We start from the raw sequence: 15,540 nt of genomic DNA, 5'->3' as shown, positions 1-15,540 counted from the left end.
AAAGAAGTTTAATAAGATAAGCACTAAAATAAGAATCAGGAAATGGAAATTTATACATGTTTACTAGTTTCAAAAATAAGTTTTAGGTTACCTTCAGTGTGTTTATGTAATGGCAGTGAATAAAATTAAAGTACCAATTTATACAAGTATAATGATATAGATTTTATTTTATGTCAAAATCAGAAGTTGTCAAAATAATAGTTTTTACTCTTTCTAGGGAAATAGGTGTTGGACAAAAGCAGAATTATTTGAAGAATTTTATTTTAACACTTACCATTTTGCCTAGTAGAGATCTTTTGGTTAGTAGATCTGAATCTTTTCTAATTAGTACATTTGATGCTTTGTGTAAAAGAGTGTGACTAAAGGGATTTTAGAAACTTGAAAGCAGTTTAGCCAGGCTAAGCATTCCTTTTGCAATCTTTACACTCTTAAAATGCTTAGCATCAAAATCCTTTTATTTTCATATATGGTGCAAAGATAAGGCAGCTCCCACTCATTACCATGATACAGTTTTACGGTATTTATTGCCACTTCGAGCAGGTGCTTTCAATCACTAACAACCTGTGCAACCTTGAGTAAATCACTTAATCTCTCTGGATCCGTTTCCTCATTCACTACAGAAGAAAGTAAGGATCAATGATGACAAAAACATTCCCTTTAACTCTGAAATTCTCAATCTATAACTGAAATTGCATGCTAAGTATTATCCTTTGGACTGCAATTTGTGCTCTGTCCCCCCAAAACAGATAAGAATTCATATAATTCTAACAGACAACTTGAAATAGGAAACAAGAGATTAAAAATGTGAACTCTGAGCTCTCACTTCCAGCCACGACTGAATAGATAGGATTGGACTAGACCACCTACATTAAATCACAAAAGTAGGCAAATACTTGAAAATAGGAAATTCTAGAGTATATCCTTTGAGCATTAAGTAACTCACAAGGGGAGCTCTACAATCTACCAAGTCCTCTGCAGGGGAGAATCTTCCCATCCATGATTCAGAGTGCTGGAGTCAAAGATAGGCATGGTGACCTAGTGAAATGAAGATGCATAGACCAGAGGTTAGGGCAGCAGGAGGGACTGGAACGTGCACATCAGGGTATAAAACAGGATGGAAATGAATCCAGCTGATGGGTGAAGGGAGATCTCCTGAGATATTTATGGATTCCCCTAGAAGTCCCTGGTCAAAGACCAAGGTAAATCTACATGAGGCTTTGAAGAGAATGACTGCTGAAGGATTAAGGGAAGCTAACACACTAGAAGTTCAGTAGTTCTGAAGAAGTTGAATTACCCACTTAGTCAGGGTGCAGAAATCTCTTTTTTCAAGATTTATTTTATTTATTTGGAAGGCACAGTTGCAGAGAGAAGGAAAAGGAGAGAGAGAGAGAGAGAGAGAGAGAGAGAGAGAGAGAGAGAGAGAGAGAGACATTTTCTGTCCACTGGTTCTTTCCAAAATAGCTGTAACTGCCAGGGCTGTGTCAAGTTGAAGCCAGGAGCCCAGAACTCTATGCAGGTCTCCCACATGGGTGGCAGGGGCCCAAGTACTTGGGCTATCTTCCACAACTTTCCCAGGCACATTAGCAGGCAGCTGGTTCAAAGTGGAGTAGCCAGTACTCAAATTGGCACTCTGATATGGGATTCTGGCATACTAGGCCATGGTTCAATTGGATGCACCACAACACTGGTTCTCAGAAAGTCTTTAACATGTTTCATCTTATGGCACCCAACTGAAACATCAGGAATCTGTACTAATAGTAAGGACCTTGCCCTATAGCAAGCCCCTGCTTTACAGATTAAATCCAAATCCTAACAGGATCTACAGAAGAAAGAGGTCCCACCAAGTAAAAAGTGCTTGGGAAACACCTTGGACTTAGCAAAGATCAACTCTAACAAAATGCCATATAAAGCAAGCTTACATTCTTCTAGGATGATAACGCAGTAATTGAAGATACCCCTAGAACAAAATCCATCACTTTTCAGAGGAAGACAACAGAATCCAATATCCCATATATGTCCAATACACAATAAAAATTATTGGATATGCAAGGACACAAGAAAATATGGCCCATAGACAAGAAAGTAAAAAATAGCCAATGGAATGAAAACCACCATGGCTCAGATATTTAACAAGCAGATAAATAAACTAAAGTAGCTATTTTAAATGTAGCTAGGTGCTGCTAAACAATGGAGATATATTCTGTAAAGTACATAGCCAGAAGATTTTGTCAATCTGCGAAAATCAGAGTGCCCTTATACTAGCTAATGTAATCTTCTGGGACCACTGTCATACTTGCAGTCCACTGTTGACTGAAACACCGTTATGTGGCACATGAATGCATGTTCAAAGCACTAAAAGAGAACGCATTCAAACAATTAAAGCATGATCTTAATGAGTGAAAAAATTAGAAATCTCACTAAAAAATGGAAACTATAAATAAGAAATACATTGATGGTGAAAGTATAAAATAATACAACCCCTTTAGAAACTGCTTTGTAGTTTGTTAAAAATTATGCATATTGACAACTATTCAGCAATAAAAAGGAAACAACTATTGAAATAATGTGTCCCAGGTGCTCCTCTTCCAATACAGCTCTCTGCTATGGCCTGGGAAAGCAGGCCAAGTGCTTGGGCCCCTGCATCAAATGGAAGACCTGGAAGAAGCTCTTGGCTCCTAGCTTCAGATCAGCCCAGCTCCAGCCGTAGCAGCCATTTGAGGAGTGAACCAGCAGATGGAAGACCTTTCTCTCTGTCTCTCCCCCTATCTGTAACTCTACCTCCCAAATAAATAAATAAATAAAATCTTTTAAAAATGAAATAGTGAAACACTTGGATGAATCTCCAGGAAAATTATGATGAGTGAAAAAAAAAGACAAACCCAAAATGTTACATATGGTATGATTCAAGTTATGTAATATTCTTGAAATGACAAAAATATAGAAATGGAGAAGACCTTGGCTGTTTTCAGGGACTAGGGACAGGGGCTGAGCAGAGAGGAGGAGGGTGATTGTCCCAGTAAGTGAGAAACATGAAGGATATTGGTAGTGATGGGTTGTTCTTTATCTTGACTACATCAATTTCATATTTTATATATAATGTACTATTATGTTTTCTTAAAGATTTATTTATATATTTTAACGTCAGAGTGACAAAGAGAGAGAGAGATTGGGGATGGGTTGGAGTGGAGTTGGGGAGATTTCCATCTGCTGTTTCATTCTCCAAATGACTGCAACAGCCAGGTCTGGGCCAAGCCGAAGCCAGGAACCAGGAGCTCCATCTTGGTCCCCACATGGGTGTCAGAGGCCCAAGTACTTGAACCATTTTCCACTGGTTTCCAGGTTCATTATCAGGAAACTGGATAGAAAGTGGAGCAGCCGGGATTTGAAACTACTCTCCATTATAGGATGTTTGCTTGCAAGCAATGACTTCACACACTGCACCACAATGCCTGCCCCCTGTACTATTGTTTTTGCAAGATGTTGTCACTGGGGGAAACTGGAGAGTAAATGAAATCTTTCTATATTGTTACTTTAGACTGAATGCAAATCTACAGTTATCTCAAAATAATTTTTAAAAATTACTATGCATCTACCTTATAGCCCAGGAAGTCAATTCTTATGTGCATTCATCCAAAAATTTAAAATACATAACCACAAAAAGTCTTGTACAAGAATGTTCATAGCAGCTTTCTACATAATAGTGAAAAACCAGATATAGCTCAGATGTCTATCAATAGATATAATAGATAATAGAATTTGTAAAGAAACTGTAGTATATTCCTACAATGATAATTATTCAGCAATAAAACACAGTAAAATAATGTTACATAAAATAACATGGCTGTATCAAAAATATTAAGCTGGCTAAAAATAATCTGGACAGGGGTGGGTGTTTGTTGCAGCATAAAGATGCTGCTCAAGAAGTCCGCATCCCTTATCAGAGTGCCTGGTTCAAATCCCAGCTCCTCCACTTCCCATCAAGCTTCTTACTAATATACATCCTGGGACACAGCATATGATGACTCAGATACTTTGCTCATGCCATCCATGTGGGAGAACTGGATTGAATTCCAAGTTCCTAGCTTTGACCTTGCCCAGTCTTGACTCTTGTGGGCATTTGGAGAGTAAACCAATGGATGGAAGATTCGCCTTTCTCTCTCACTCTCCTCCCACCTTCCAAATAAAATGAAAAAATATGTATCTTTTTAAAAATCTGGACACACACAAAAAATAATTCATGTTGTATGATCTCATTTATAATATTCTAGAATAACCCAAAGAATTAATGAATTTACAGCTCTGTGAAGGATACTACTGGGATAAACGAGAACTATCAGGGATTATAGAAATATTCTGAAACTTGATGAGAACTCATGGAAGTGCAGTTACAATATACACAAAAACTGAGTGTGTTATCTGTGACTAACACCTTATGAAAACAAATGGAAATTCTGAAAAATATAATAAGTAAAATGAAAAATTCACTTTATCAACTTAACAGCAGGATGGAGGTGATAGAAGACTAAATGAAATTGGATATGGATTGAGATAAATTATCTAATGTGAAAAACAGAGGGATAAAAGCTTGAAGAAAAATTATGAGAGTCTATGTGACCTGTGGGATATCATCAAACAGCCTACTGTACATCCAATGAGGTTCCTGAAGAAGTAAAGGATAAAAACGAGCTAGAAAGTATATTTAAAGAAATTATGGCTAAATTTTCTAATTTTCATGAACAGTATCAAACTGCAGGTCCAAGTTTAATGAACTGAAATTCAAATATGTACAGTAAAAACCATACATAGTCACAACACAGATAATTCATGAATATCAAATAGAAAAAGGAAATTTTGAAAGAATTCAAAGGAGAAAAGGACACAAGAGATAAGATATAGAGAAGCCAGAAGACAGGAATGATGCCCAGAAAGTGCTGGAAGTACAAAATAATAATCCACAATTACACCCCCTGAAAATATTCTTCAAAAATGAGGGAAAAAATGAAGACATCTCTTATACAAATGAAAACTGAGGGAATTTGTGGCAGCAAAACTATAAAAATTCTATAAATGTTCTTTCAGCTGAATGGAAATGATAGTGGGAGGAAACTTGAATACATGAGTATAGAAAGGAAAGAAGAGTTTCAAAAATTGCAGCTAAATGAATAAATATGAAGATTATGTTATGTATCTTCTAACAAATTCCTTAAAAGACAAGTGACTATTTAATGCAAACAACATTATATGGTGGGATGTGTGAAGTATGTTGAAGCAAGATGTGACAACAATAATACAAAGCATAGGAAAGGTAGGTAAATGGAATGATAATGTTGTAACATTATTATAATTGTGAAGTGAAAAGTAGACAGTGTGAGGTGTGAAGTCAATAGAGAGGCAAGTGGGAAGAGGGAAGTGAGAACTGCAAAATGCAGATTGCAAAAGTAGGAAGTGTGAAGAATCAGGTGTGAAGTGGGAAGCAGAAAGTGGGACAATAGTGACTATAAATTGATTTTGGTAAGCTTGCCATAGAATAACAAATAAGAACTTTAAACATATAGCTAAAACACAATACTTAAAGTTCGTGATTAACCTAAAATAAAGCATAAAAGAAGCAACAGAGAAAAATTAAAAGGCAGTTTTGGAAAGTAAATAAGAAGATGGTAGACACAAATCCCATCACACCTTCCTTTCCAATTCGAATGTTTTTTATTTCTCTTTTCTTCATAACTGCTCTGGCTAGAACTTCCAGCACTATGCTAAACAGAGTTGGTAAAAGCTATAATTCTTGTCTTGTTCCCAGTCTTAGAGGAAAAGCTTTCAGTCTTTTGCCATTGATGTCAATGTAGGGTTTCCATGCATGGCCATTGTTGTGTTGAAGGCATGCTCTTCCATTTTTAGTTATTTCTGTTCATAGATGACATAATTTTATATGCAGAAAACCCTAAGGACTCCACAGAAATCTTCTATATTCATGGATTGGAAGAATTAATATCATCAAAATGCCTATAGTACCCAAAGTAACTTAGAGATTCAATGTGATCCCAATCAAAATACCACAGATGTTCTCAGATCTGGAAAAAATGACCCTAAAATTAATATGGAATCACAAGAAACACCAAATGTAATGTAATCCTAAACAATAAAAATAACACTGGAGGTATCACAATACCATATTTCAAAACATATTATAGGGAAGTTATAATCAAAACAGCTAGGCACAGGCACAAAATGAGACCTTTCACCCAATAGAACATATTAGAGACCACTGAAATTAATCTACACATCTACAATCAACTTATCTTTGACAAACAAGCTAAAATCACTCCCTAAAGAAAACAGTATCTTCCATGAATGGTGTCGGTATAATTGGATCTCTGCATGCAGAAGTATGATACAAGACCCCTATTTTACTCCTTATACAAAAATCTACTTACAGTGGATTAGGGAACTAAATCTAAGACTTAAAACATCAAATTACTGGAGGAAAACATAGGGAAAACTCTGTAAGACATTGGCAGAGGCAAAGACTTCTTGGATCAGACCCCACCAGCACAGGCAATAAAGCCAAAAATAGGTAAGTGGGATTACATCAAGCTAAGAAGCTTCTACACAGCAAGGGAAACACTCAACAAAGTAAAGAGGTAACCAACAGAATGGGGGGAAATGTTTGTAAACTATACAACTGATAAAGGATTAAGATCCAGAATCTATAAGGAGTTCAAGAAAATCAACAACAACAAAATAAACAATCCAATTAAGACATGGGCTAAGGATATGAACAGGCATTTTTCAAAGGATTAAATACAAATGGCCAACAGGCACATGAAAAAAATGCTCAGGATCACCAGCCATCAGGGAAATGCAAATCAAAACCACAATGAGGTTTCACCTCACCCCAGTTAGAATGGCTATCATCCAAACATCAAAAAATAACAAATGCTAGCAAGGATGTGTGGGAAAATGTACACTAATGCACTGTTGATGGGAATGTAAACTAGTACAACCTTATGGAAGACAGTATGGAGATTCTTCAGAAATCTGAAAATAGATCTACCATATGACCCAGCCATCCCACTCTTGGGAATTTACTGAAATGATATGAAATCATGTACCCCCATATTTTTAGCATTCAACTTACAGTAGCTCTAAGATATGGAATCAATCTACAAGTCTATCAATCGATAACTGGATAAGGAAATTATGGTATCTATACATGATGGGATGCTAATCATCTATAAAAAAGAATGAAATCCTGTTTTTCACAACAAAATGGGTGCAACTGGAAACTATTACACTTAGTGAAATAAGCCAGTCCCCAAAAGACAAATATATGTTTTCCCTGATTTCTGGTAACTAATGTAAAGAGTACAAAAAAAGTAATTTATGTGAGCAAAATTGACATTTTGAGATTATTGTTTATAGCTCTTGTCTATATTCTTGAGGAACAGTGGCTTTTCTACTTACTACTTGCTGAATTCTGTATTTGGTGAGGAGGGTTAAACTCATGGTTATAAAGAAAATTGAAAGTTTATCATTGTAAAAATTAAAAGAAAAATAAGAAAAGAAGGAGGGATGGTAGGAGTGAGGGAGAGTAGGGTGGGATGTATCATTATACTCTTAAAACTATATATATGAAATACATAAAGTTTGTTCCCATTTTATAAATAATTTTTTAAAAACCTGTTAAAATTGATAAGCAAATTCAGCAAAGTTGCCAAATGCAAAATAAGCATGCAAAAATTAATTGTATTTCTATGAACTAGCAATAAGCAATGTAACAGGAAAATTAAGAAAATAATTTCATACACAGCAGCATCATGAAGAACAAAGCACTTAGGAGGTACAAAACATATTCTGAAAACTACAAAACATTGCTGAAAGAAATTAAGAAAGTCCTAAGTAAGGCTGGCGCCATGGCTCACTAGGCTAATCCTCTGCCTACGGCACCGGCACCCCAGGTTCTAGTCCCAGCTGGGGTGCGGGGGACTAGTCCCGGTTGCTCCTCTTCCAGTCCAGCTCTCTGCTGTGGCCCGCGAGGGCAGTGGAGGATGACCCAAATGCTTGAGTCCTGCACCTACATGGGAGACTGGGAGGAAGCACCCGGCTCCTGGCTTCGGGTTGGTGCAGCGCCGGCCGTGGCGGCCATTAGGGGAATGAACCAACAGAAGGAAGACCTTTCTCACTGTCTATAACTCTCTCTGTCTCTCTCTCACTGTCTAATTCTGCCTGTCAAAAAAAAATTGTCCTAACTAAATGGAAAGCTGTCTTGTGATCATGGATTAGAAGACTTAACATTAAGAAGACAATACTATCTCCCCAGTTATCTACAGATTCAGGGTGATCACTATCAGAAGTCTCAACAAAATTTCTTTTTCACAGAAATAGAAAAATCTATCCTAAAATTTATATGGGATTTTAAGGGATCATGAAGAGTCAAGATAATTTTGAGAAAGCAGAACAAAGTTGGAGGACAAACACTTCTGCAATGATAAAACTCACTATAAAGCTACACTAATCAAAATAATGTAGGACTGGAATAAGGATAAATGTATGTAGCCATGGAAGAAAATAGAGAATCCAGACATGAACCCCCACATTCCATGGCCAACTGATTTTCAACCAAGACACCAAGACCATTCAGTGCAGATAGGACAGTTGTTTCCACAAATGGTGCTGAGAAAACTGAACATCCACATACAAAAGAATAATGTTGAAGTCTTGTTTTATACAAAATTTAACTTAAAATGGATCAAAACCAAAAATTTAAGAGCAAGTCAAATTTGTTGATATAATCATCACATATCCTTATCAGTTTTTTAATGCCTGAAATCATTAGTGGTATCTTTTCTTTCAATCTTGATAGTCATAATTTATATTCTTTTCCTTATTTATCAAGGTTATTCATAATCCAAACAACTGCCTTTTAGATTTGTTAATTCTTTTTTTCATGTGTCTGTTTTCTATTTCACTGGTTTTTGCTGTTATCTTTAATATTTATTTCCTTGCACTAACTTCTGCTCTTTTTTCCTTAGATGAATTAGATAAATTTTTTCTACAATACAAGTTACCAGATAAAAAATCTGCTAACTATATCAACCATTGACATTAATGTCATATTCAAAATCCTCCAGCAAAGAAAATTCCAGGGCCACACTGTTTCCCTGGTTAGCTCATTGTTTATTTAAGGTAGAAGTAATAATGCCAATTTTACACAAATTATTTTGTAAAATAAAGGACAATCATACATCAACTCATTTTATAGAACATCAAAACATTACAATGCCAGCAACCCCCCCACACACAGAAAGAACATCTTTAGTTCAATATAATTAATAAGAGAAAATAGTCTCTAAAAGTAATAACAAATGCAATCCAGCAACAAAAAGGATACTACATCATGAAAAAGTGGGATTAATCCAGAAATCGATTACTGGTTTAACATTAGAAAAGCAACCAATATAAGTTACCATCTTAACAGAATAAAATACAAATATCTATGATAGTCTTAATATTCGCAGAGAAAGCCTTTGAAGACATTTAACATTTTTTCCTGATAAAAACTTACCAAACTAAGCATAAAAGGAAATAAAGTAAATCCACTCAGAACACTATAAGCAACAATGAACTGATCAGCTCCTGTCCTGACTTTAGATGTACAATGTAATACTTTATCCTTTTTAGTATTTGTTGTTGTTGTTGTTGTTCTAGTACTATTGGTTGAACTCAGTAATTAACACACAATTATTCTTAGGTGTTTAAATTTTAACTGAAAAGTGATCCCTGTTAAATCTAAGAGTGGAAAAAGAGAGGGAGGAGATGAACAATTTGGAACATGCTCAATCGGACTGGCCGCAAATGGTGGAGTTAGAAATGTGCCAGGGGATTCCAACACAATCCCATCAAGATGGCATGTACCAATGCCATCGCACTAGTCCAAGTGATCAATTTCAGCTCACAATTGATAGCTCTGATAGGTCTAAGAGTCAAAGAGATCACACAAACAAGACAAGTATCTGCTAATACTAACTGATAGAATCAAAAAGGGAGAGAAAGATCCAACATGGGAAGTGGGATACACAGCAGGCTCATAGGATGGCAGATGTCCTAAACAACACTCTGGCCTCAGAATCAGCCCTCAAGGCATTCAGATCTGGCTGAAGAGCCCATGAGAGTATAGCAGGCATGGAAAGCCAAGATATCATGGGAAAAAAAAAAAAAGACCTAAATGAATGATCTCTGTGAGTGAGATCCCAGTGGAAAGAACGGGGCCATCAAAGAAGGAGGTACCCTTCTCCGAAGGGAGGAGAGAACTTCCACTTTGACTATGACCCTATCGGAATAAGATCAAAGTCAGCGAACTCTAAAGGCTTCCATAGCCCTGGCAACTCATGACTAGAGCCTAGGGAGATTACTGACGCCATGAATAGGAGTGTCAAATTGTTAAATCAGCAACAGGAGTCACTGTGTACTTACACCCCATGTGGGATCTGTCCCTAATGTGTCGTCTAAAGCGAAGTGATGCTATAACTAGTACTGAAACAGTATTTTTATACTTTGCGTTTCTGTGTGGGCACAAACTGATGAGGTCTTTACTAATTATATACTGAAGTGATCTTCTGTATATAAAGAGAATTGGAAATGAAAAAAAAAAAAAACAACCTGGTGTTAAAATGGAAATGGCATAGAAAATTAATTAATTTGAAAAAAAAAAACTATGTAGGATCTCTGTCTTTAATGTGCTGTACATTGCTATTTAATGCTATAATTAGTAATCCAATGGTAGTTTTTTCACTTTATGTTGCTATATGGGCAAAATGTTGAAATCTTTACCTAATATATACTAAACTGATCTTCTGTATACAAAGAGAATTGAAAATGAATCTTTACATGAATGGAAGGGGAAAGGGAGCGGGAAAGGGGAGGGTTGCGGGCGGGAGGGAAGTTATGGGAGGGGGGAAGCCATTGTAACCCATAGGCTATACTTTGGAAATTTATATTCATTAAATAAAAGTTTAATAAAAAAAAAAAAGAAAACACAAACTCTGCAATTATTATTGGTGAGAATTTGAACAGTTTCTTATACCATGAAGAATACAAAAACATGTCCACTCTTACCACTTCTATATATAATTTATTTTTTTATATATAATTTATTTTTTTTATTTTTTTTTTTATTTTTGACAGGAAGAGTGGACAGTGAGAGAGAGACAGAGAGAAAGGTCTTCCTTTTGCCGTTGGTTCACCCTCCAATGGCCGCCGCGGTAGCGCGCTGCGGCCGGCGCACCGCGCTGATCCGATGGCAGGAGCCAGGTGCTTATCCTGGTCTCCCATGGGGTGCAGGGCCCAAGCACTTGGGCCATCCTCCACTGCACTCCTGGGCCACAGCAGAGAGCTGGCCTGGAAGAGGGGCAACCGGGACAGGATCGGTGCCCCGACCGGGACTAGAACCCTAGAACCTTACCACTTCTATTCAACATTGGACTGGCATTCTAGCAGTGTAATTAGGCAATAGAAAAAAAAAATAAAAATAAGGGGGCATACAGCCTGAAAAACAATAAGCAAAACTTTGTTTGCAGTTGATAGGATGCGTTTACCAAAAATCCCAAGAAATCTACAAAAACCTACTAGAATTAGTAAGTGAATTTAGCATGTTTAGAGGATATAAAGCCAATTTATAGAAATCAATCATGTCTATATGTTAGCTACCATCATTTTTAAAATAAAATTGTTTAAAGAATGCTACATATAAAATTATTTAAGTGATTATATTTTATAATTATATCTTATATTTATTACAAACATAAGATATATTTAATAATTATATTTAAATTATTTTAAATAATATTTTATTTATAAATAAAATGTTGAGAAGTAAAGATTTTTCCCACTGAAAAATGCAAAATATTGGTGAGGTAAATCGATAGAAACCTCAATAAATGGAGAGATATGCCTTCTTTATAGATTAAAATATCTATCCCCCCATAGTGTTTTATACAGCCAAAGCAATCTCAAAAAGTCTTATCAACCTTTATTTGTAGAAATCGACACACTGATTCTAAAATTTCCGTGAAAATGCTTAGGTTCTAGATGTACAAAATAGTCTTTAAAAAACAGTGGAAGGGCTGGCAACGCGGCTCAATAGGCTAATCCTCCACCTTGCGGCGCCAGCACACCAGGTTCTAGTCCCGGTCGGGGTGCCGGATTCTGTTCTGGTTGCCCCTCTTCTAGGCCAGCTCTCTGCTGTGGCCTGGGAGTGCAGTGGAGGATGGCCCAAGTGCTTGGGCCCTGCACCCCATGGGAGACCAGGAGAGGCACCTGGCTCCTGCCTTCGGATCAGCGCGGTGCGCCGGCCGCAGTGGCCATTGGAGGGTGAACCAACGGCAAAGGAAGACCTTTCTCTCTGTCTCTCTCTTTCACTGTCCACTCTGCCTGTCAAAAAAATAAAAATAAAACAGTGGAAGACTTATACTACTTGACTTCAAGACTAATTGCAGACTTATATTGATCAAGAAAGTCTGGGAGAGATATCAAAATAGATATATCTATCATTAGAACAGAATATGAAGCCCTAAATGGGCCCACAAAATGAATAATCAATTAATTTCCAACAAAGATAACAACAGAATTCAATGGGAAAGTAGAATATTTTTAAGAAAAGATGCTAGAATAAATATACATCTATTTGTGGCAAAAAGAAAAAAACTTAACCCTTATCTAACATTGTATACAAAAATTAGAGGTAAAATATTGACCTCAACATAAAATATGAAGATTATAGGGGGAAACATAGGAGAATATTTTTATTACTTGGGGTCTAGCAAATAACAAGCAACAAAATAAAATAATAAATTAGAACTCATAAAAAAGTTTTAAATCCTGCTTATTGGAAGGTAGGATTAAGAAAATAGACAAGTCAAAACCTTGGAGTTTTATTTATAAAATATATCTCTAATAAAGTATTGGTATCCAAGCAATATAAAGAATGTATACAAGTCAATGACAAAAAAAGGAACAACTATATTTTTAAAAATAAACAACTTGAATAGGCATTTCATACAGAAGAAAAGCACATGAAAAAGAACACAACATAATTAGTCATTATGGAAATGTAAATTAAAACCACAATGAGTTACCATTATACACCCACTGAAATGGATAAAATTAGAGACTGACAACACCAAATGTTGGCAAAGATGTAATGCAACCTCAAATTCCATACATTGCTGGTGGGAGTACAGAATGTTAAACTGCTTTAGAAAATGGGCCTGTTTCTCATATAACCAAGCATAGCTGTATCCCAGCAATTCTACTCTCAGGTATTTACCCAAGAGAAATGAAAGCATATACCACAGATTTGTACAAAATGCTCATAAGTTTTAATCATGGCACAAAAATTAGAAACACAAGTGTCCATTAATAGGAGTATGTGTAAGCAAATTGTGGTGTATTCGTAGAGTAAAATACTTTAAGCAATTTTTTAAAAAGATCCATGCAACTACATTAATGAAATTTAAAAATATCATGCTGATTGAAAGAAACATTTCCCAAGAAAATGTACACTACATGATTGTCTTGTGTAAAGAGCTAGAATAGGCAAAAGTAATGTATAGTCTCATTTGTTAAAAGTCAGAACAGCAATTGCTTTGGAGATATGGGGACAGGGATTAATTTAGAAGGGACATAAAAGGACGTAGGAATTATGCATTTTTCAAAAGATATCAGCTGGTACACTTAAAACTTATACATCTCATGATATGTAAACTATACTTAAAATTTTAAAACTATAAGGAGTAATTGAATTACACTTAATGACACAGATGCTGGCGTGTTTGGAATGAAGAAGAGTACTGATGTTTGCAACTTATTTTAAAACATATAAAAAATAAGACAAATAATACATATTAGATGATGTATCTGTGCTAAAGAAAATATATCTAAATGGTAATCATAGCATCTGGGTGGGGTTGGGCACATGGATGTTTAATGTACTTTTTATATTTTTTGTTTACAATTCTCACACTGATAAGTGAATTTGGCAAAGTTCTGTGACACACAGTCAAGATATAAAATCAGTTGCATCTGTATATAAGCAGAAAACAATTAGGAAATGGTTTTACAATCGCATCAAATATTTAGGAATATATTTAATAAAAGATATGAAAAGTACACAGACTGAAAAGTATAAAAATACTGTGTATGACAGAAATTAAATGAAGTTGTCAAATAAATGAAGATATTTATCACGTTCACAAGTTAGAATTAACAGTGTTAAGACTTCAGTTCTCTCCATATTGACTGATAAATGTATTGAATGGCAACTAAATTTCCAGCAGACCTGTGGCAGTCATTTAGCCTGGCAGTTGCAAAGGCAGTTAAGATGCCTGCATCCCATAATGGAATGCCTGTGATTGATTCCTGGCTCCACCTGCCCACTAATGCAGACCCTGGGAGGCAGCAGTAATGGCTCAAGTCACTGGGTTCCTGCCACTCATGTGGAAGACCTTGGTCCAGTTCTTGGTGCCCTTCAATTGGTCCAGGTTCAGCAGCTGTGGCCATCTAGGGAGTGACACCTGTCTCTCTCTCTCTCTCTCTCTCTCTCCCCCTCCCTCCCTCTCTCTCCAACCCCCTCAAATAGATAATTGTTTTTAATTCTAAGCTTACATCCTTTTAAAAATTGACAAGGTGTTTCTATGACCTAGAGGGAAATGCAAGGAACCTAAGTTAGCCAAAGCAATTTTGAAAAAGAAAAACAAAACTGGAAGAACGGAATTACCTGATTTCAGAATTTGTTTTATTTAGTCTCACAAAGGAAGAATGGCACTAGCATAAGAAGAGACTAACAGACCAATAGAAGACCAGACAAAGTCCAGAAATAGTTTCATACATGTATGTTCAGTTGACTTTTTAATAGAAATGTTCCGCCTCTGTTATAATTTTTTTTTTGAAAGACAGAGACAGAAACATAAAGAGATCTTCCATGTACTGGTTCATTCACCAAGTGGCCACAACAACCAGGGCTTACCCAAACCAAAGCCAGGAGCCAGGAGCTGCAGTGAGAACTCCCATGTGGGGGACAAGGAACCCAGGTATTTCTGCATCACCTGCTATCTCCCAGAGTGTGCATTGGCAGACAGCTGGAATGGACAGTGGACCTGTGACTGACACAGGTTCCCAGATGGAATCCAAAACAGCATCTTAACAAACACATTGAATGCCTACCCCTATAAGCTGATTTTCCCAAATCTGCCAACATAGTTCAGTAAGTAAAGGATATCTCTTAACAAATGGTGATGAAACAATCGGGCATCCATATTTTTTAAGTTCAATCCTGACCCTCACTTAATCACAGATACAAAAATTTCATTAAAAGTGAACAATAAGCCTAAACAGAAAAGCAGTTCAGGTCCTTTGCTCATTTTTAAAAAGTTTTTATTTAATTTTTTTAATTTATTTTCATTTTATTTGAAAGAGAGAGAGAGCGAGAGAGAGAGCATCCACCCACTGACTCTCTCCCCAGATGCCAGCAACAGCAGGAGCCGGGCC

General features: G+C 36.3%; 1 pseudogene; it reads right to left on the bottom strand.

The window, feature by feature from the left end:
* Nucleotides 1-546: 546 nt before the first annotated feature.
* LOC133766369 (large ribosomal subunit protein eL32-like) overlaps nucleotides 547-15,540 on the bottom strand; it is a 28,360-nt pseudogene continuing 13,366 nt past the window's right edge.

Source organism: Lepus europaeus, chromosome 9 (assembly GCF_033115175.1).
Source record: "Lepus europaeus isolate LE1 chromosome 9, mLepTim1.pri, whole genome shotgun sequence".
Classification (NCBI taxonomy): domain Eukaryota; kingdom Metazoa; phylum Chordata; class Mammalia; order Lagomorpha; family Leporidae; genus Lepus; species Lepus europaeus.
This window is presented reverse-complemented; position numbering and strand designations above follow the sequence as displayed.